At 44.2% G+C, this 23,938-nt stretch overlaps 1 pseudogene; it reads right to left on the reverse strand.

Annotated features, from left to right (window-relative positions):
• Positions 1-827: 827 nt before the first annotated feature.
• On the reverse strand, positions 828-23,029 carry LOC142258879 (uncharacterized; annotated as a pseudogene).
• Between the last annotated feature and the right edge of the window lie 909 nt (positions 23,030-23,938).

The raw sequence follows: 23,938 nt of genomic DNA on the forward strand, positions 1-23,938 counted from the left end.
TGCTAAATACAATGGAGATCAAAATTAGAGAACAATGTCTGATCACTTGCTTTTTTCAGAAACAATGTAATAACTTTGTCACCAAGGATGTTCCAGAGCTTTTCTATTGGGTTTTGATCAGGAGACTGGGCGGCCATTTCTTTGTTTCAATGTCTTGTTTCAAGGAACTGATTTACCCATTTTGTTGTTTGACATGGGATATTGTCCTGCATGAAAATCGCTGGCCGATTGATTGATGAATGCAAGGAAGGAACTACGTGTTGTTGAAGAAGGTTCTGATAAACACTTGCATTCACTCTACCATGTAGCTGTAGGAGAGGTCCCAATCCTGTTGCAGAAAATATTCCCCAAACCATGACACGTCCTCCACCGCCTGTCACTGACTTCTTAACACACTTTGGGTTTAGTCTTTCCCCAGTTCGTTGACTAACATAATGTTTCCCATCAGACCCAAATAAATTAAACTTGCTTTCATCGCTATCTATAAAGCACTTCTTCTCTGTCCACACAATATACTCCTCACTAAAGGGGAGTTCAGCCTTTTGATTCTTTCTACTAATGAGAGGTTTGGTCACTGCAGAGTGGGCTTTCAGTCCAAATGCTCTTAAACATCGTGACATTGTATGGCGAGACAGATCCTTACCCTGTTTGGTGCTGAACTGGCGAGCAATTCCAGCTGCAGTGCTGAAACAATTACCCATGGAGATTCTCCACATTATCCTGTCCTCTCTTGGGAAAGCGACTAGTCTTCTTTGGGGAATTGAAAGAGTTTGTGATGTTGTAAAGATGCAATATTCTCGAAATCACAGACTTGCAACAACCAAATTCTCTTGCTAGGGCTGTTAGGGTCACCCCTTTGGCCTTCATCTGGATAATCTGCTGCCGGTGTGTTTCAGTCACTTTGTAACGGCACACCATTTCTGCAAAGTCAGTGCAAACTGAAAAGTTAGGCTGCCAACAGGGTTTGTCAGATAATTAAGGAAATTAGCACTACGTGCCAGATTAACACCAATAACTTGCAGGTATCTGAAAGTGTTCTCTAATTTTGATCAGTGTTCTTTTACATTTATTTCATTTACATTTTTATCATGTGCTTTTGAAAAAAATCAATTTATGAAATAAGTTTAAAATACTGTGAATTTCATCATATTAGCATATAATCACGTAGTACTACACAGTGATCGCAACATTTAGAAAATTGTGATCTTCACTGTATATACATTTATATACACACACACTGTGTACACATCACCCCATTTTACAGTCCCTTACAGGGTATGTGATTGATCCCATGACTTGAAAAGTTTTTGTTAGAAGTGCATCTTATAGTCCAAAAAATATGGTAAGTTCCAAAGTAATTTCCCTTCCTCATTTAATGATACGACTGTCTGTTATGTGATTTTTGGACAATCTGTCAATAAAATATTTATTTTGTCCCTGTGTGAGTTATTATTGATGGTCAAGAAAATATGATTTTCCTTGTTTTCATTTTTCCCATTCTAGGTATGATAATGGCTTCTCCCTCTGTGGGATTTTTGATGTTTAAGAAAGTTCCACTTGTGTTTAAAACATTCTGAACATGAAAAAGGCTTCTCCCCTGTGTGAGTTATTTGGTGTCTAATAAGATGCAATTTCTGGGGAAAACATTTCCCACATTCTGAACATGAAAAATGCTTCTACTCTCTGTGACTGCTCTGGTGATAAAGAAGAGTTGATCTACGTGCAAAACATTTTCCACATTTTTCACATAAAAACGGCTTCACCTCTGTGTGAGTTCTCTGATGTCTATTAAGATTTGATTTGGAGTTAAAATATTTCCCACATTCTGAACATGAAAATGACTTCTCCCCTGTATGAGTACTATGATGTTTAACAAGATTTGATTTCCGGCTAAAACATTTTTCACATTCTGAACATGAATATGACTTCTCCCCAGTATGCATTATCTCATGGTTAACAAGACTTAATTTCTGGCTAAAACATTTCCCGCATTCTGAACATGAAAAAGGCTTCTCACCTGTGTGAGTTCTCTGATGTCTAATAAGATCTGATTTGGTGTTAAAACATCTCCCACATTCTGAACATGAAAAAGGCTTCTCCCCCGTATGAGTTCTTTGATGTGTAACAAGATTTGATTTCCAGATAAAACACTTTCCACATTCTGAACATGAATATGACTTCTCTCCAGTATGAGTACTATGATGTTTAACAAGATATGATTTCTGGTTAAAACATTTTCCACATTCTGAACATGAATATGACTTTTTCCCAGTATGAATTATCTCATGGTTAACAAGACTTAATTTCTGGCTAAAACTTTTCCCGCATTCTGAGCATGAAAAAGGCTTCTCACCTGTGTGAGTTCTCTGATGTCTAATAAGATCTGATTTGGTGTTAAAACATCTCCCACATTCTGAACATGAAAAAGGCTTCTCCCCCGTATGAATTCTTTGATGTGCAACAAGATTTGATTTCCGGATAAAACATTTCCCACATTCTGAGCAGGAATATGGCTTCTCCCCTGTGTGAGTTCTCTGATGATTTACAAGGTTTGATTTATTATTAAAATATTTCTTACAATTGGAACAAGAAAATCTATTCTCCTCTTTGTGAATATTTTGATGTTTAACAAATGTTGTTTCTGGAGGAAAACTATTTCCATTTTTTAATTGTGAAATTGTCTCCTTTTCTTTAAGACCAGTTGGTTTTCTAATGCCTCTTTTGTGACTTTTTTTTATTTTAGTACTCTGTAATGATTCAGAAGAGAGGACCCGTTTTATAGGATCAGATGATAGATCTTTGCTGTGAAAGGAAGATGGGATATCTGGAATAATGTCATTCACTTTAGTTGAATCCTGTGTGATCTCAAAGTCATCTAATTTATAAATTGAAGATGTCAGTTGTCCCTCTGATCTCGTGGTACAGTCATCTGGTAAGAAAAAAAACTTATTTTTTTCATAAAATATGCTTGAAATTAATATTTTTAAACATTTCTACTTAAAACGTCCATAGAAACAGCAAGTTATATAGTAAAATAGAATTATTCACCAAGACAATAACAGCTCACAGTCTAATAGAAGACCTCATGGCATGAACCAGTAGAGTATTGTACGCCACCTAAAATGTTATGTAGGTGAATATGATACCAATATAAACTTCTTCCTTCCCCACAAAAACAAACCCCCACTCAGTTCCATCATGGAAAACCAGAGTATTCCAACATTATAACGACCCCAAACACACCTCCAAGACGACCACTGCATTGCTAAACAAATTGAGGGTAAAGCTGCTGGACTGGTCGAGCGTCTCCAGACCTAAACCCTATTGACCATCTGTTGGGCCTCCTCAAATGGAATGTGGAGGAGCAGAAGGTCTCTAACATCCACCAGCCCTGTGATATCATCATGGAAGAGAATACAGCGGCTCCTGTGAAGTTCTAGTGAACTCCATGCACAAAAGAATTAAGGCAGTGCTAGAAACTAATGGTGACCACACAAAATATTGTCATTTTGAGCACAATTTGGCAATTTCACTTAGAGGTGTACTCATGTTTGTTGTCAGCAATTTTGACATTAATGGAAGTGTGTTAAGTCATTTAAAGGACACACCAAAATTACACTGTTATACAAGCTGTACACTGACTACTGTGCATTGTATCAAAGTGTCAGATTGTCAGTGTTGTCCCATGAAAATATATAATTAAATATTTACAAAAATATGAGGGGTGTATTAACTTTTGTGATATACTGTATTTGCAATTTTCACTCCAACATCCACTGCGCGCTAATTCCTGGAAAGTGCCTGTGCAGTTAAAATTGTCACTACAACTATGGAGAAATTCACTGAAGGCTATAATTTCCAAAATGGAGTCCCTTTATGGGACTTTCTCCTGCTCTGGTTTTCTGCTGTTCTGTCACATCAAGTCTTCTGCAAATGTGTCACATCTTATCTGGGATCTGCTCCAGTGACGTCAGCTTCTGTTGTTGAGGGTATGAATTGAGTAACCTGAAATACTTAATTCAGCCATTTCACAGACCCAAATATGTGGTTTAGTTGATGTAGCCTAATATATTTATGAATGTTTTTGTTTCCTACTAACTCATATATGTATATATTCAGTAATATCGGGAAAAGTTTTGAAAGAGCCCATCCCACCAGGCTGCTGTCTCCTCGGTCCAGTCTGCTGAGCTCTGGCAGTGACACGCGAGATAACGTCACACCTCAGAAACAGATGGACCTGAAACAACTGAAGCAGAGAGCGGCTGCCATTCCACCCATGATCTCAGAAGGCTTCTCTGAATAAGCATCACAAACTGTTCACATGAAGCCTCATCATGCTTTGGCTCTTTATCAAGAGCAGATCACCAAGGTTTAGGAGGTGGCCCTGGATGGACTAGCACCAACCAAAATCAAAATTTTTCCATTATTCCCCTCCCCATGTACATTTACCCATACTGACTGTACATTGTTGCAGTACCCCCAATGTCGCCTAAAACCTGTGTTCTAACAAACCTGAACAAATACAGGGTGAAATGCTGCAACAGATTGAGAAGGCAGCTAATAATAATAATCGGGTTCTTATTATGGGGGATTTCAACTATCCAGACATTCAGTGGGTCAGAAAATCTTCTCGTTGTGCTAAAAGCTGTAAGTTCTTATCTACTATTCAAGACAATTTCCTCTCACAGATGGTAGATGAACCGACAAGGGGAGATAATTTGCTAGATCTGGTCCTGTCAAATAGACCGGATACAATTTTAGATCTATAGGTCCGGGAGCACTTGGGCACCAGCGATCATAATATAGTAAGCTTCAAAGTAATAATCAATAGAACATTTCAAAGGGGAAATGCTAAAACCTGGGATTTTAGAAAAGCTGATTTCAACAAATTAAGGGAAGAGCTTAAATGTGTAGATTCGGACAATGTCATGATAACTGGGGATACCGAACATAAATGGGGTAAGTTTAAGGATATACTACTAGAGTCCTGTAAAAACTTATACCCTCTGATAATAAAATGTCCAGGAATAAAAAGAAACCACTATGGATAAATAAGACTGTACAAAGTATAATAAAACAAAAACAAAGGGCGTTTAAAATCTTAAAGGCTGAGAATACAGAAATAGCATTTCAGAAGTATTAAGATATCAATAGGAAATGTAAAAAAGAAATCAAGCAAGCAAAATTAGCTACTGAAACATAAATCGCCAAGGATATTAAAATAAATCCCAAAATCTTTTATAAATACATTAAGGCCAAAAGAAAAACAAAGAATAGTATTCTCCCCTTAAAATATAATAACAAGTTAGTTATAGAAGACAAACAAAAGACTGAGATATTAAACAGGCACTTCTCATCCGTGTTCACCAAGGAACAGACTGTTCCAGGGATCATTCAACAAGTGAAAAATCAAAGTTCACCACCCGATATAATTAATTTAACACAAGAAGAAGTACGCCTGCGTCTGAGTAAATTAAACATTGACAAATCCCCAGGGCCAGATGGCATTCATCCACGAATATTGAGGGAATGGAGTTCCGTAATCGACAGACCGCTGTAGCTCATCTTTTTAGACTTGCTTGTAACAGGGTTGGTGCCTCAGGATTGGAGGATTGCTGATGTGGTACCAATATTTAATAAAGGTAAGAGGGTGGATCCAGGCAATTACCGTCCAGTAAGCCTGACATCAGTAGTCTGCAAAGTTTTTGAGGGCATTTTAAGGGATGACATGCAAAAATATATTGCAGAAAATATTATAATAACTGACAAACAGCATGGATTCATGAAAGATAAGTCGTGTCTAACCAACCTGTTGGGGTTCTATGAGGAGGTAAGTGCAAACCTGGATATTGGTAATGCAGCTGATGTGATTTATTTGGACTTTGCAAAGGCATTTGATACTGTACCACATAATAGCCTTATACTAAAGCTCCAGAAGCAAGGACTAGGGGAAACTATATGCAGCTAGGTAAGGAGTTGGCTAGAAGATAGGAAACAAAGAGTAGTCATAAATGGTACTTTCTGTAAATGGGCTATAGTCAGCAGTGGGGTGCCGCAGGGATCTGTGCTAGGACCGATTATTTTTAATCTCTTTTTTAATGACCTTGTGGATGGGATTGATAGTAAAGTGTAAGGCGGGCTTTGCACACTACGACATCGCAGGTGCGATATCGGTGGGGTCAAATTGAAAATGACCTACTTCCGGCATCGCATGCGACATCGTAGTGTGTAAAGGCTCGATGATACGATTAACGAGCGCAAAAGCGTCGTAATGGTATCATTGGTGCACCGTCGGCGTAATCCATGATGCGACGGTCCGATGTTGTTCCTCGCTCCTGCGGCAGCGCACATCGCTGTGTGTGAAGCCGCAGGAGCGAGGAACATCTCCTACCGCCGTCACTGCGGCTTCCGTAGGATATGCGGAAGGAAGGAGGTGGGCGGGATGTTTACATCCCGCTCATCTCCCCCCCTCGGCTCCTATTGGCCGCCTGCTGTGTGACGTCGCAGTGACGCCATACGACCCGACCCTTTAATAAGGAGGCGGGTTGCCGGCCAGAGCGACGGTCGCAGGACGGGTGAGTGCATGTGAAGCTGCCATAGCGATAATGTTCGCTACGGCAGTTATCACAAGGATATCGCAGCTGCGACGGGGGCGGGGACTATCGCGCTCGGCATCGCAGCATCGGCTTGCGATGTCGTAGTGTGCAAAGTGCCCCTTAGTCTTTGCTGATGACACCAAACTATGTAGGATGTTAAAAACTTAAAAACTGACCTTGATAGTACAATATTACAGAAAGATCTCAATAAGATGTCAGAATGGGCAGATACTTGGCAAATGAAATTTAATGTTGATAAATGTAAAGTAAAGCACCTAGGACGGAGTAATCCTATAACTGCGTATACATTAAATGGAAGTAAACTCGGGACTACAGAACAGGAGAAGGACTTGGGTATTCTCATTACAAATAAGCTGATCAACAGTACTCAATGTCAAGCAGCAGCTGCTAAAGCAAACAAGATTTTATGGTGTTTTTTAAAAGAGAGATTAGATCCCGTGATCCCAACGTATTATTACCCCTCTATAAATCAATTATCACAATTTAAAAAGGACATTCAGAAGTTAGAGTCAGTTCAAAGGCGGGCAACTAGACTACTACAAGGAATGGAGGCCTCCCATATGATGAGAGGTTGAAAAAGTTAGATATGTTTAGCTTAGAAAAAAGACGTCTCAGAGGAGATCTCATTTATTTGTATAAATACATGTGTGGTCAATATAAAGGACTGGTACATGACTTATTTCTTTCAAAGACAATACTAAGGACCAGGGGGCACTCACCGCGAGTGGAAGAAAGGCGATTCTGACAGCTAAATAGGAAAGGGTTCTTTACAGTTAGAGCAGTCAGACTGTGGAATGCCCTACCACAAGAGGTAGTAATGGCAGATACTATAACAGCTTTTAAAAAAGGGCTGGATGATTTCCTCAGTACACACAACATTGTTAGTTATAAATGACTTAGTGACCAAATGTATAATTGGTGGTGGAAGGTTGAACTAGATGGACCCAGGTCTTTTTTCAACCTAAGTAACTATGTAAGTATCCTCCTTCTCGTTTAATATCTGGAAAAAGAACCACAGACAATCTGTAAATGTTTTTTGGTTATGTGCTGATCTCAAGATAAGATCTAGATTCAACCTTCCTTGGTCAGGGTAATGTGGTCTAATGAAAGTATTAATGCCAATCCTAACAGCCCCTGTAAATCATGGAGTTACCCTTTAACAAATAAAATAAGTATCTAAGGGGGGAGCTAGAGCCTGTAGTGTTGTATTAGACAACAATCTAATGGAAGGCCTATATATATTATATATATATATATATATATATATATATATATATATATATATATACATACAGTACAGACCAAATGTTTGGACACACCTTCTCATTCAAAGAGTTTTCTTTATTTTCAGGACTCTGAAAATTGTAGATTCACATTGAAGGCATCAAAACTATTAATTAAAACATGTGGAATGAAATACTTAAAAAAGTGTGAAACAACTGAAAATATGTCTTATATTCTAGGTTCTTCAACGTGGCCACCTTTTGCTTTGATTACTACTTTGCACACTCTTGGCACTCTTTTGATGAGCTTCAAGAGGTAGTCACCGGAAATGGTCTTCCATCAGTCTTGAAGGAGTTCCCAGAGATGCTTAGCACTTGTTGGCCCTTTTGCCTTCACTCTGCGGTCCAGCTCACCCCAAACCATTTCGATTGGGTTCAGGTCTGTTGACTGTGGAGGCCAGGTCATCTGGCGTAGCACCCCTTCACTCTCCTTCTTAGTCAAATAGCCCTTACACAACCTGGAGGTGTGTTTGGGGTCATTGTCCTGTTGACAAATAAATGATGGTCCAACTAAACGCAAACCGGATGGAATAGTACACCGCTGCAAGATGCTGTGGTAGGCATGCTAGTTCTCTGTGCCTTCAATTTTGAATAAATCCCCAACAGTGTCACTAGCAAAGCACCCCCACACCATCACACCTCCTTCTCCATGCTTCACGGTGGGAACCAGCCATGTAGAGTCCATCCGTTCACCTTTTCTACAAAGACACAGTGGTTGGATCCAAAGATCTCAAATTTGGACTCATCAGACCAAAGCACAGATTTCCACTGGTCTAATGTCCATTCCTTGTGTTCTTTAGCCAAAACAAGTATCTTCTGCTTGTTGCCTGTCCTTAGCAGCTATTTTACCATGAAGGCCTGCTGCACAAAGTCTCCTCTTAACAGTTGTTCTAGAGATGGGAAGGTGTGTCCAAACTTTTGGGCTGAACTACATATACATATTATATATATATATATATATATATATATATATATATATATATATATATATATATTACAGTGCCTACAAGTAGTATTCAACCCCCTGCAGATTTACACATTCGGAATTAACTTGGCATTGTGACATTTGGACTGTAGATCAGCCTGGAAGTGTGAAATGCACTGCAGCAAAAAAGAATGTTATTTCTTTTTTTTTTTAAATTGTGAAAAGTTTATTCAGAGGGTCATTTATTATTCAACCACTCAAACCACAAGAATTCTGTTTGGTTCCCCTTAAGTATTAAGAAGTAATTCAGGCACAAAGAACAATGAGCTTCACATGTTTGGATTAATTATCTCTTTTTCCAGCCTTTTCTGACTAATTAAGACCCTCCCCAAACTTGTGAACAGCACTCATACTTGGTCAACATGGGAAAGACAAAAGGAGCATTCCAAGGCCATCAGAGACAAGATCGTGGAGGGTCACAAGGCTGGCAAGGGGTACAAAACCCTTTCCAAGGAGTTGGGCCTACCAGTCTCCACTGTTGGGAGCATCATCCGGAAGTGGAAGGCTTATGGAACTACTGTTAGCCTTCCACGGCCTGGACAGCCTTTGAAAGTTTCCACCCGTGCCGAGGCCAGGCTTGTCCGAAGAGTCAAGGCTAACCCAAGGACAACAAGGAAGGAGCTCCGGGAAGATCTCATGGCAGTGGGGACATTGGTTTCAGTGGGGACATTGGTTTCAGTCAATACCATAAGTAACATACTCCACCGCAATGGTCTCCGTTCCAGACGAGCCCGTAAGGTACCTTTACTTTCAAAGCGTCATGTCAAGGCTCGTCTACAGTTTGCTCATGATCACTTGGAGGACTCTGAGACAGACTGGTTCAAGGTTCTCTGGTCTGATGAGACCAAGATCGAGATCTTTGGTGCCAACCACACACGTGACCTTTGGAGACTGGATGGCACTGCATACGACCCCAAGAATACCATCCCTACAGTCAAGCATGGTGGTGGCAGCATCATGCTGTGGGGCTGTTTCTCAGCCAAGGGGCCTGGCCATCTGGTCCGCATCCATGTGAAGATGGATAGCACGGCCTACCTGGAGATTTTGGCCAAGAACCTCCGCTCCTCCATCAAGGATCTTAAGATGGGTCGTCATTTTATCTTCCAACAAGACAACAACCCAAAGCACACAGCCAAGAAAACCAAGGCCTGGTTCAAGAGGGAAAAAATCAAGGTGTTGCAGTGGCCTAGTCAGTCTCCTGACCTTAACCCAATTGAAAACTTGTGGAAGGAGCTCAAGATTAAAGTCTACATGAGACACCCAAAGAACCTAGATAACTTGGAGAAGATCTGCATGGAGGAGTGGGCCAAGATAACTCCAGAGACCTGTGCCGGCCTGATCAGGTCTTATAAAAGACGATTATTAGCTGTAATTGCAAACAAGGGTTATTCCACAAAATATCAAACCTAGGGGTTGAATAATAATTGACCCACACTTTTATGTTGAAAATGTATTAAAATTTAACTGAGCAACATAACTTGTTGGTTTGTAAGATTTATGCATCTGTTAATAAATCCTGATCTTGTTTGAAGTTTGCAGGCTCTAACTTATTTGCATCTTATCAAACCTGCTAAATCTGCAGGGGGTTGAAGACTACTTGTAGGCACTGTATATATATATATATATATATATATATATATATATATATATATATATATATATATATATATATATATATATGATAGATGTAATTGGAGTCTAATTACATCTATAATTGGACCAATTGCATCTAATTAAAACCAAGGGGGTGGTTCACAGATAAGTTCCAAATGAAATATGTCTAAATGATAAAGTTTTAAAAATGTAAGGTTGACAACAGTCACAGATATCTTATTAAGGGGGGTGTCACGTCCCCACCGGAGTCCGCTCCTGCGACTTCTGCTCCGATTGCCAGACGACGCCATGTTCCCACCATGGATAGTGCTGGTGATGGGAGAGGTGTCGGTGTCCGTGGCTCAGCGGAGCCCAGGCTCCGCTCATCCACTAGGCTGGGTTTCCCTGGAACCTGCAGTACCACTGGCTGACTGTAGGTGGTGTGTGTCTTCCAGCTGAAGTTGCCAACATTCACCTGCAGCCAATGGGAAGACACCACACCCTTCTTATTCCCCCTCCTGTCACATGAGCACTGCCAGAGATAGTTCTGTACTCCTGGCTCATATGCGGTTTGTATTTTGATTCCTGTGCGCTGACCTTTGCTTGTTGTTTGACTACCCTCCTGCCTGTCGTTTTTGTACCTTGCTGCCAGTTCCGGATTTGACCTCTGCTTTGTCTCCTCACTACGCCCTTGCCTGCCGATTCTGTTCCTGTTTAGCATCTCCTGGTTTTTGATCCTGCCTGACGACCACGGACTACAGCCTACCATAGGTAGTGATCTCTGGGGCTCTGTGTAATTCCAAATCCTTGTATAGGGGTTAAAGGGTTGCAGAGTTCTTGGGATCTTGCTTTGTGAGCGGCTTTTCTCTAGACTCCCCTTACAGCCAGTCTGAGTCTGTGGATCCAATCAGGCATTACAGGGGGACTGTGAGGGTAGGCCTGGGCTATAGGCCATTTGTCCAGATGTAATAAGATCATCTGTGTGTGTGTGTAAATAATCAAAGTATAGATGTCGTTGCCTATTTATCTGTGTCTATATGACAATTGCATAGAAGCTTTACAATATGATTATAAGATGTGTGTATGTACAGTAAGGTGTTAACAAAGATAATGAAGCCAAAAGGAACAATGAACAAAGAGGTATTCATAATATACTGAGAAGAACTCGTAATCAGTTAGTTCACACTATGTGAGATGTGGGATGTTGACTCCTAGTTCTTGCTCTGCAACCTGTTAACAAAGAAGTATTCAGTAGCTGGTTCAAACTGGTATTAGAAAGCCAGTAACAAACTGGTTACGTACTATATGGACATTGCTGGTTATCTCTGACCAATCAGGGACAATGTTGAACTGAATAACTGTGTGTATTTTATAATATAAGAATCAGAAGGACTTTGAGCTTCTCCCAGATAGAGACACGTCTCTGTGTGGTCATTTTTTCTCATAAATACATCTGTGCAGATTTGATTTGGACTCAGACTCTGTGACCCTGAAGACCCCTTAGCGGTCTCCCCCGACACGGTCACCAGGCACAGCCTTATTCATTCTGTCAGTGGAGCTGGTGATGGAGCTGGTGATGGAGATGTTAGAACCCGAAGCTACAGGTGTGACGACCTGGACTCTGTCAATACTTAGCAGGGGTTACATTTCTTAAAATTCAGCCAGACATGAAGATAGTTTGTTTATAGACGGGGGATAAGTCATTGTTTTTACAAAACTCTTGTTGACTCATGTAATTGTTTTGGCCACTGAAGGCAAGACACCCATTGTATTGCTAATCTAATGTAAATTACCTCAGTGTCTATTGCCTAGTCTTGGATTTCAGACTACATGTAAATATCCTCAGTCTTTCTATCCACATCATTTAAATGAACATTATCCATGCAGCTTAAAATTCATCCAATAAGAGAAGCAACCTTGTACAACCAATCCGATAAGGGCACAGTATATCCTAAAGGAAGGCTATGGCTATAAAAGGGGACTTCTTGGAGTCACCAGGTTGGTGATGGATGTTCCATGATCCAGTCTAAGCTCTTAGGAGCTGGCTAGGGGATCAGAACCAGGATGCCTTGTGGACTCGGTCTAGGGACTTTGGCTCCGACTACAGGATCACTTGGCTACATGTCTTCAATGTAGGGACTTCAATTCCGATTGGAGACCATATCCGCAGTCTAGGGATTTTGACTCCGGCTGCCAGGATTATATTAAATCATCATACCAGAGACTACTTAAGGAAGAAACCCAGGTTGGGACAATTTGGTCACCTGGCTACAGACTTTGCAGACCTCAGCCAGCTTCCTAAGTCTGGCGTTATTCCATTCTTGGTGGGTGCCCGCCAAAAGCGGGGTGCTGCTGGATTGGAGTAAGTAGCCCTGGAAGCTCTGAGGCACGGACATTCTAAATCCCTGGTGAGCCAGCGGAAGGGTGAGACTCTGTTGCCTGTTACATTTGTGTGTTTTGCTGGTTATGTGCCATGTGCTGTTAATTGTTTGGGGATCCAATAAAGTCTTAATATTTTGATTCCCTCACCCTGTGTTGTAGTAGTAGTAGTAGTGTTCCGCCCACGGTTAAGGAGGTCGGCGTTCAGTTGGGATGAGCAATGGGCCATGCTGTCTTTCTAAAGGCGGCCGGTTCAGCGGATGAGAGCACCTAAAGACACCCGTGTCTCCACAACAGGCAGTGCAGGCTCTGTGCAGTCTCTATGATTAGGGTGACTGGGATGTGTAGTACAATCCAGTCTGTCAGTATGGGTGTGTGTGCAGTCCAGCTGAGGTAATCAGCTCTCTGCTTCAGCCAATTGGAAAGCACCACACTCTACTAAAGGTGGAAGTATTGTTGTGTCCCATGAATGGGAACAACCTGTTGTATGTAATTTTTGCATTGCATATTTTTCCTCCTATCAGGAAATTCCTTTATTGTTACTAGGTAGATTAGACTGTATGAAGTTTGTCCCTATGTACCTCCCTTAGTTGGCTTCTGTATAGAATGCTCCTCCCTTCTCCTTCAGTTTAGTCTAGAGAAACCATTGCTGAAGAGACATGTCTGCAACCCTGTACAGATTATTCCTTTTCACCTGCATTTACTTTGTACTTAATACAAGATTCTAGAAGAAAACTACAGCGTTTCTCCTTGTCTTCCTACAAGTCATCGTTGTGCTGAGTTAACACTATCTGTGGAAGCCGTAGAGTGAGTAAACCATACAGTTATCTAAGGAACTGATAATTAGAGCGGTTGGATCATTGCTACAAGGAAGAGACAGAATAGTGAAAAGGATTAGCTGTGACCGGGATTAGTATACATATATCAGTAAATAACCTGTTTCCAGGAGTGCTATACTGCACACAATCCAGAGAAAGGATTACCTCAAGGGGCTGATAACAAGCCACTGCATAAAACTTTATAGCAGCTTCAGACAAAGTGCAATGTAAAGTATTAACCTGTTATCAGAACTGTGTGCAGCTATAAACCTAGAATCCCCCATAAGCTAATTGTAAATTGCAGCCAGAGACTCTGCAAATACATCCTGCAAAACAGACTGCAGAGAGATTGCAACATTGTATGATCTCCATGACAACCAGTGCAGGCAGCATTCACTCTTCCTGATGGAGTCAAAGAGAACAATTTCCCTACCTGCTTTAAAGCAACAAGAGGAAGACATGGACTCACACTCAAATTACAGTGAAAGATCTAAGCGGTTGACCAAACCAACATGGAAGGTTAAAGAGAACCTAGAAACAGCCAGAAGTGAACTATTTACCCAGACAGCATTATTGTGGCAAAGAGTGCAAAAACAAGTGACTGTTTTATCTGCGCCCGGTGCTCATGAGCTACCACCAGAGGGAGCCCTTGAACAACTGTACTCAGCATACCGGTCTTACAAAGAGATTTGTAAAAAATATTCCTCTACCCTGCTGAGATCAAATACGTCTGAGTCTGAAAGAGAACTACAGGACTTCCAACAGCTTAATGCTGAACGAGACCGCACCGTGCGCGACATTGTGAGCGAGACTGAAGCAAAAATTGCGCAAATGTCAGGAGCGGCATCTTACAAATCCAGGTCCATTAAGAGCTCAAGGCACTCACTCAAATCAGGCTCATCAAAGTACTCAACCCTCAGCGAGCAGCTCATAAAGGCGCGCGCTGAAGCAGAAACAACAAAAGTACAAGCCATCTTCGCCCAGAGAGAAGCAGAGATGAAAACAGAATCTGCACGCAAGGAAGCGGAGATGAAAGCAGAATCTGCACGCAAGGAAGCGGAGATGAAAGCAGAATCTGCACGCAAGGAAGCGGAGATGAAAGCAGAATCTGCACGCAAGGAAGCGGAGATAAAAGCAGAATCTGCACGCAAGGAAGCAGAAATTGAAGCCCTTCAGAAGGAATGTGAACATGTGGCGGCCATGGCAAGGCTAAAGGTCTTTGAGCAAGCTCTGGGTGGGAGCCAAGAAGGCAGCGCCAGTTTGTGTGATCTCGACACAGAAGACTCACTTAAGCGTACAAGAGATTACGTGCTGAGCCAAGCCGACGAACCGCCAACTACCGTCAACATTCCCGTCAGTGCTAACACTTCTCCAGAGCCTCAAGACACTGATCCATCTACAGCTTCCAGCCTTCCAGGTCAGTCCAATGCACCTCAGACTTTCAAGCCTGAACCAGCTTCATATTCCAAAGCACAGCCACACCCTGCACATCAGCAACCTCCGTATGCAACCTACATGCAACCTAACATGCCGGCAAGGCGCTACACTCCCAACAACTATGTAGTTCCAGCCCCGTATACAACAGAGATTGTACACACCAAACCGATCACTGGTCTAAACGCCTACGCCACTCCATACTTTCCCATGTTCCCGAACCAAGAAGCTACGAATCACGCAACCAGCACCACGCAGTCAACAAATGTGCCCCAAACGTCGCAAAGATCAGACATGTCCGACTTTGCAAGGTACATGATCCGCCGAGAACTCACCAACACCGGTCTCACAAAGTATGACGACCAGCCTGAAAACTACAGAGGGTGGAAGTGTGCCTTCAAAACCGCAACGCGTGACCTCGGCATTACAGCTGCTGAAGAGCTGGACTTGCTAATCAGGTGGCTAGGGCCACGGTCTACTGAGAGAATCAAGAGACTCAGATCCGTCTACATCAGCGACCCAACAACTGGTCTCGCAACCGCATGGGACAGGCTAGAGAAAGGCTTCGGCAGTCCTGAAGCAATTGAAGATGCATTGCTGAAACAACTATACGACCTTCCCAAAATATCTAGCAAGGATGCTTCAAAGTACCAGGAACTCAGCGACCTGCTGTCCGAGCTCCAGCTGGCCAAAACAGACACACACCTACCTGGCCTCAGCTACCTGGACACCGCTCGTGGGGTGAAACCCATAGTCGCCAAGTTACCTTACAACGTGCAGGAAAGGTGGACTACGGTAGGAACAAACTATAAAAAAGAGCACCAAGTCTCCTTCCCTCCATTCTCCTACTTCTGTGAGTTCATCAATGGCATCGCGGAACGTAAGGCAGACCCCAGCTTCACCTGTGGAGAACCCACCGACTCCACCAGCTCCCAGGTATGAGAGCACTCATCAAAATGACAGGAAATGTAGGGGCCCAGTATCAGTCAAAAAGACCGATGTTCTACCACCTACACCAACGTCTGCACCAGACAAGGGCAATGAAGGCGGGAAGGCGGAAAATCCAAACCGCCAGTGTCCAATTCACAATCTGCCACACCCCCTGAAGAAGTGCATTGGCTTCAGGAAGAAACCCCTTCAAGAACGAAAGGAACTCTTGAAAAGGTTTGGGGTATGTTTCAGGTGTTGTGCCTCTACAGAACACCTTGCCAAGGACTGTAATGTTACAATTAAGTGTATGGAGTGTGACAGCACAGATCACGTACAAGCGCTGCACCCATCTCAGCCTGATCCTGCACCTACACCTTCTCCTACCACAAGTCATGGCGGGGAGAGTACAGGCCAAGCTGCGAACCACCTTACAGTATCCTCCTCGTGCACCGCAGTCTGCGGAGAAGATCTCTGGGACAAGTCTTGTGCGAAAATATGCCTAGTAAGGGTATATCCCAAAGGTCACCCAGAAAGGGCCGTGAAGGTGTACAGCATCCTGGATGACCAGAGTAACAGGTCACTTGCCAGGTCTGAACTCTTCGACTTGTTCGGCTTAAAAGGAAATGCCTACCCTTACACACTAGGCACTTGCAGCGGCATCTCAGAAGCTTGCGGAAGAAGAGCCAGTGGTCTCGTGGTAACATCTCTGGAAAATACCGTAGAGATACCTCTACCGACACTAGTCGAGTGCAATCAGATACCGGCTAACCGGGAAGAGATTCCGACACCTGAGGCAGCTCTTCACCACCCTCACCTGAGAACTATCGCCGGCAAGATCCCACCTCTTGATCATAGTGCAAAAATCCTGATTCTGATTGGAAGGGACATCCTCCGGCTATACAAAGTATGCCAACACATCAACGGGCCACACGATGCGCCATTCGCTCAGCGCTACGACCTAGGCTGGGTGATCATAGGAAACGTCTGCGTAGGCAAAGTGAAGAGTCCCGACGTGATCTCCTCCTACAAGACGCACATCCTCCCAAACGGTCGCGGCACTCACTTTCAACCATGTCCGCATCACTACGGGGTGAAAGAGAGGCTGAGCGACACCAGGTGGCGACAGCAGCCTCCCGACTGCGCGGACGCATATCATCTCTGGGATGACGACTTCGGGTCAACAGCAGCGTTCGAGTCTACAAATGAAGACAACAAATTGGCTCCGATGAGAGAAGACAAAGTATTTATAAAGATTATGGATAAAGAGTTCTCTCAAAATGACTCTAACAGTTGGGTAGCCCCATTACCCTTTCGGTCTCCAAGGCCAAGGTTGCCAAACAACTCCCAGCAAGCAACCGCAAGGTCCTCCTCTCTAAAACGTACTTTGGAAAGACAACCAGAGATGGAGAAATGCTTTGTCGAGATTAAGCAAAATATCCTCGACAGAGATCATGCTGAACAGTGGCACCACATTCCCACCGAACAAAACCCAACCGACCGAGGAACGAGACTCACTGCTGCATCCAAACTCGGCGACAACATGTGGCTGACACCTCCAAGTATCGTATACGAGGAGACCTGCGATAACTACGCCGGCAACATGTACGAGCTGGTGGAACCAGAATCCGACAAGGAAATTAGACCGGTCGTCTCCGCTCGCTACACTTCAGTGACATCAAAACAGAAGTTGAGATCTCATCGCTTCGAGTGCTTCTCAAGTTGGTCATCTGAGGTACGAGCCGTAGCTTGTCTTGTTCACACTGCTCACTGTTTCACCAACTACAAGTCTTCAACGTGCCACGGCTGGCACATGTGTGTGATTCGTCCAGTCACCGAACTCGTGCTACTTTTACCAAAGGAGGACGTTACATGAACTAACTTTGTCATTGGACACTGCCACGGCGGGGAGCGCACCTTTCCTTACCCCTGCTGTATGAAGACACAACTGTCCGTGTCTAATGAACCTTGAACTTTTCCTTTGGATTAAAACTTTACCGTTGGATTATTGGGTTGGAGGAAGAGTTGGCATGTTTGCGGCTTCCCCAATCTGAAGATGGGTTTGTTGAACTTGAATTCATGTTTAACATTTTTCTACTTTTTCATTTTTACGCAAGGACAATGCGTCATCAACAAAGCATGGACTTGAATTCAGTGCATTACGTTGCATTTTTTGTGTTGTCTCTTATCTCGTTACAGGTTTCGTGACATCGAGGGACAGGATCGACTCCTTACGTCGTAGAAGGACTTGTGAAATCATATGATTTCAGACGGGGAGTGTTGTGTCCCATGAATGGGAACAACCTGTAGTATGTAATTCTTGCATTGCATATTTTTCCTCCTATCAGGAAATTCCTTTATTGTTACTAGGTAGATTAGACTGTATGAAGTTTGTCCCTATGTACCTCCCTTAGTTGGCTTCTGTATAGAATGCTCCTCCCTTCTCCTTCAGTTAGTCTAGAGAAACCATTGCTGAAGAGACATGTCTGCAACCCTGTACAGATTATTCCTTTTCACCTGCATTTACTTTGTACTTAATACAAGATTCTAGAAGAAAACTACAGCGTTTCTCCTTGTCTTCCTACAAGTCATCGTTGTGCTGAGTTGAGCTATCTGTGGAAGCCGTAGAGTGAGTAAAATCATACAGTTATCTAAGGGACTGATAATTAGAGCGGTTGGATTCATTGCTACCAGGAAGAGACAGAATAGCAGCCATTGTAAACAGAAGCATCAGGGAATGTAACACTAGAGCTCTCAGGTGCAACAAAGATGAGGATTTATAGTTTATTAAAGGGATTGTCCAGACACAAGGTGATTACCTGGAGGCCAGATTCTGTAAAAATATCAAAATAAATTGTGTTCCCCTGTTTTCACCCTTCTGGATCCAGCGCTGCCGCCCTGTGCTCTGTGCCAGCATTATCTCACCATTCTACGGGACACAGGATCGCTGCAGCCTGTGATGCCTGCAGTTCAAGTCACCTGAGCGCTGCAGCAGATCACAAGCTGCAGCGGTCCTGTGTCTCGTAGAACGGTGACATAAATAATGCTGGCACAGACCACAGGACGGCCTGCGCTGGATCCAGGAGGGTGACTGCAGGGGTGAATAATTTATTTTGTTAGTTTTACAAAATTGAACCCTTATTAGATCCTTTTGCCAAAAAATGACTTTACAGTACATGTATTATTTCACACAACTCCTTTATAGGGAACCCGAAAGCTGAGACCCATGAGCCATGGGCAGCCTGTACCAAGCAGTGGCTGTATGATCACAGCCAGGGGTGTGTGACCCTGACAGCTGAGACCCATGAGCCGTGGCAGCCTGTAACAGGCAGTGTCTGTATGATCACAGCCAGGTGTATGTGCCCCTAAAGTGCTGCAGAGATTCAGAGGAGTAAAAACACTTTAATAGATGTTTGGGACTGAGCCGCATCAAATACTAGTCATAAAGATGTGATGTCTGATACACGCTGCTCAATCCACGGACAACATGTATCCGCTGGCTGGATCCTTTTAAGCAGTGCTCTACATGACAGGTGAGTACAGCAGAGAAACAGAGGAAATACAGCAAAAAACAGCCGCACCATAGACATCATTAAAGAAGGCCCCACTAGCTTGTTTACTGATGGAATGTGTGTTTATGCATGTAGTGTCATAATATACTCACCTACCGCTGCTCTCTCTGGTGGCCAGCGCTGTTCTGTTCCTCTTCTCAGTGACATCACTGCTCTCCTGTATCTCTGGTGTCCAGCGCTATTCTGTGCCTCTTCTCAGTGACGTCACCACACTCTAGTGTCTCCAGGTCACTCTGTGCTCTGCAGGACCCAAAAGTGACTTACAATGCAAGTCTATGGAGCAACAGAAAGAAGATCAATGGGCTTTAATTGTAAAAGACCTCTGGCTCAGAGTGTAGTGTGACCTGAGCTACTAGAGAGCGGTGATGTCACTCAGGAGAGTAGAAGAGTGGAGGTAGGTGAGTATATAAATACACTCACACTACATTACATGCACACTCCATAAAAAAGAGAGTAGGAGTCTTCTTTGTATGTATTCACCTATATGTGCACATGTGACTTCACCACATCGGCATTTCTCAGACTTGTAATAGAGCTGAAATAATATGAACATATTAGTGAATACGAGGATGTATACAGAAAAATACTCAGCTTTCGCAGAGGTGATGAATCCTCCCTCCTGCAGGCCTCTAACAAGTGAGGGAAGGGGCCTGTGTCAGCTCAGCATAATTGACTCACCCACCCAGGGCTATGGGACACCCGGTGCTGGGCCGGACTAGTCCGGGGGTCATCAGTGGTGGCGGGACCTGACTCCGTGGCCCTGGTGGGTGTCAATTAAATAGGGCTGGTGAATAAAGTTTATGGATGTCGTGATGCCACCTGTGGTTTGCGGCTATTAAGCCGCCGCTGCTGTATGGGGCCTCCGGGGCTGATGGAATGGCAGCTTGGATGGTCCTGCTCCCCACAGGTGGAGCGGCACCCCGGGGCAACAGTTGGTGCTCGTGAGAGTCTATGGTGTGATGTTGTGTGAATAATACGGTGCAGGGCCGACAGGCAGTGAAAGAAACAGGCACAAACAGTAGTCTCTTTACCTTCTCCTCTTTTACTTGGCAACAGTGTAGTCCAGGGAGACCGTCACAGGTGGTAAAGATGATCCGGCCGGCCTGGAAGTGCCTGGGGGTGATCTCCTTGGCCAGTTGAGTATGAGGCCTACTCCCTGTTCTTTCTTTTCTTTTACAGGACCCTGCACTCTGAATTTAGCAATGGCCCTCTTGCTGCTGGGACCGGTGGTTCGTCCCTTTTTCTGTGTGGTAGGCTGCGCAGGCCCTCTCGGGTGCTTCTCTGCTGGAGTCCTCACCGGGCCCTTGGAATGCAACTGTACCTCCAGATTGCTGATGGGCCAGGGGGCTTGCAGCTCTCCTGCCCTCCGGATTCGGCCACCAGGGAAGGATTTTATACCCTGGCAACCACAGACTCCGATGTCCGAGTCTCTTCTGTGCCTGTCTGCAAATCTTGCTTCACTGGGCCAAGCTATTCCAGCTCTAGGCCCCAGTTCCACAAGACAGCACACTCTGCGTCTGGACTCTCTGCTCTCTCGCTACAGACTGAACACACTAACTCCTCCCTTAGGTCAGACTTAAGGAATGCTCCCTGGAACTCCAGGTTCAGAGCTCCTCCTGCTGGCCTGAGGGAGAAACTGCGTTGGATGTTGAACTTACTGGCCAAAGATTCCCCCAATTACCTCCATGCTCAGCATTAACCCTTTGGAGGGGCAATGCTGTTGTGGCGACCAGGTCCTGGGGCGCCACATAATCATATGCGCTCAGCTGTTCTGGCTCCTGCTTCTCCTATTAGTATTGCAGCTGCCACCAGCAAAGGAAATCTCCATATGTTTTCAGGCACTTGGGGGCCTATCCTGCTCAGAGCCCCTGTGCAGCTGCATCATTGTATATCCGCCAGTGAATCTTGTAGTTATAAAAGATGGATTAATTGCGCTCATTGGAAGAAACAATAAGAATCTTGTAGTTATGATGCTTATTAATGGAGAACAAAAATAAAATAAATGATGTTACAAAGCAAGCTTTCCAGACTACTGAGGTCTCTTCATCAACTACAAGATTATTATTTTGTTTCTCCCACTGAGAGCAATCAATCTTTATTCACCTGGAGAACACGGCACCAAACTAAGAATCTAGGAGGTCACCAGCATCAGTACCCTCCGCTTTCTCTTAGGGGTCCACCATACAGATTAGATTCTTCTTCCCATGATTTTCTAAGTTGTCTGCACATTCTACGTACGCTGTCATTTGGCTTTGAAGATTAGAGCTCTGGGCAGCTAAGGGTCAACAATTTCAGGGGATAGGATGAATCCTACCTGTAAGATTTGACTGATACAGATCTCACTCCAACAGAAGGGCGTCCAATGCCCAAAATAATTAGGACAGTTTTGGGTGGATGAGCATCTGGTGGTCTAGCAGCAGAATGGTGACCATTTGATATGGCCGGACTACAACCCTGATAAAGCAGCCACAGCCGGTGATTGAGAAGAATCTGTGACTTCTCTGCATTTAGTGCTCACTACTCACCTGGGCGGTTATCTGTAGGAATCTCCTCTTTACTCCGCTCATCACCCCTCATGTATGTCTCTGTAGTATTAATATGGGGCAGATCTTCCCCCTGAAACAAATATTGTAAAAGTCACAGACAGATTAAGAAGTCCCATCTATAATCAGCTCTAATCCTGCCATCTCCACCGCTCTCATTACACAAGTATAACACATATAATACGGGAGGATAAAACAAGACTGAGCACAAGACCTTCACAGCCGTCTACACATCATAGGGAGATTTCATGGCTCCTTCTCTCCATCTACCTGATGATCCTGAGGAACATCGGGATCTTCTTGTTTACAGTCCTGTGGGAGAAGAGGATGGGGACATCTCTCTGGTGTTGTCCTCTTACTGGATAGAACTGGAGGAGACACATACAGGGACTGAATTCATTCCTTACATACAGATAATTATAGGCCGTGTGTATTTAGTCCTGTCTATTACCTGGTGATGTGAGGGGCTGGGGAACCTCCATCATGACGTCCTTGTACAGATCTTTGTGTCCTTCTAAATACTCCCACTCCTCCATGGAGAAATAGACGGTGACGTCCTGACACCTTATAGGAACCTGACACATACAATGATACCGTCACCCCTGATCCCTTCATAGCGTTACTGTATAATGTCCCAGCATTCCCAGCAGTGTCACCTCTCCAGTCAGCAGCTCAATCATCTTGTAGGTGAGTTCTAGGATCTTCTGGTTATTGATGTCCTCATGTATCGGGGGGTGAGGTGGAGGCCCCGTGATTGGGCTCAGGGGTCTTCCCCATCCCTCAGACACAGGGGCCTGACAGCGCTCACTAGAGGTCTTCTTCACTACTGTGTAATCCTGGTTATGGAGAGACACAGTAATAAATCTCACTACAGACATTTCCAAAGTCCTCACCTCTGCAGTTCTGTCCATCCATTATTCCCATAGATAAGAATGATGTAATGTGACGTCATCAGAATCTCTCACCTCTCCAGTAAGCCGGAAGAGGATCTCTAGGGTGAGGTGTAATATCCTCTCCGCCATCTTGTCCCTGTCCATATCCATCCTTCACGGGGCAATCAGGAGAAATCTCTTCTATAGAAGATCTCCACTGAGAGGATCCGATATTGTAGGGACCTGAATGGGGAGAAGATGACGATGTAACATCAGAAAGAATCTGCTGTAATAATACAATTACTGGAGATAATAAGGGGAAACATATAATGAGAACATTCTGGGGGAACATTATACTGTGTGAGGGCAGAAAGGGGCCGAGGACCGAGGGCAGAAAGGGGCCGAGGACTGAGGGCAGAAAGGGGCCGAGGGCAGAAAGGGGCCGAGGACTGAGGGCAGAAAGGGGCCGAGGGCAGAAAGGGGCCGAGGACTGAGGGCAGAAAGGGGCCGAGGACTGAGGGCAGAAAGGGGCCGAGAACCGAGGGCAGAACAGGGCCGAGGACCGAGGGCAGAAAGGGGCCGAGGACTGAGGGCAGAAAGGGGCCGAGGATCGAGGGCAGAAAGGGGCCGAGGACTGAGGGCAGAAGTGGGCCGAGACCCGAGGGCAGAAAGGGGCCGAGGGCAGAAAGGGGCCGAGGACTGAGGGCAGAAAGGGGCCGAGGACTGAGGGCAGACGGGTTTCCTCACTTCCGGCCTCTCATAGTTGGGGCGTTTGTATCTATCAGAGGAAAAGGAGCAAAAACCTCACGATTCATAGAAATCAGCAAGAGAAAATCACCAAGAAAGTCTCAGAGCTGAAGGGGTTAATGCCCCCTGCCCCAGTAATGGGGAATCTCCACACACCTCCACCTGCAG

Source organism: Anomaloglossus baeobatrachus (assembly GCF_048569485.1).
Source record: "Anomaloglossus baeobatrachus isolate aAnoBae1 chromosome 5 unlocalized genomic scaffold, aAnoBae1.hap1 SUPER_5_unloc_16, whole genome shotgun sequence".
Classification (NCBI taxonomy): domain Eukaryota; kingdom Metazoa; phylum Chordata; class Amphibia; order Anura; family Aromobatidae; genus Anomaloglossus; species Anomaloglossus baeobatrachus.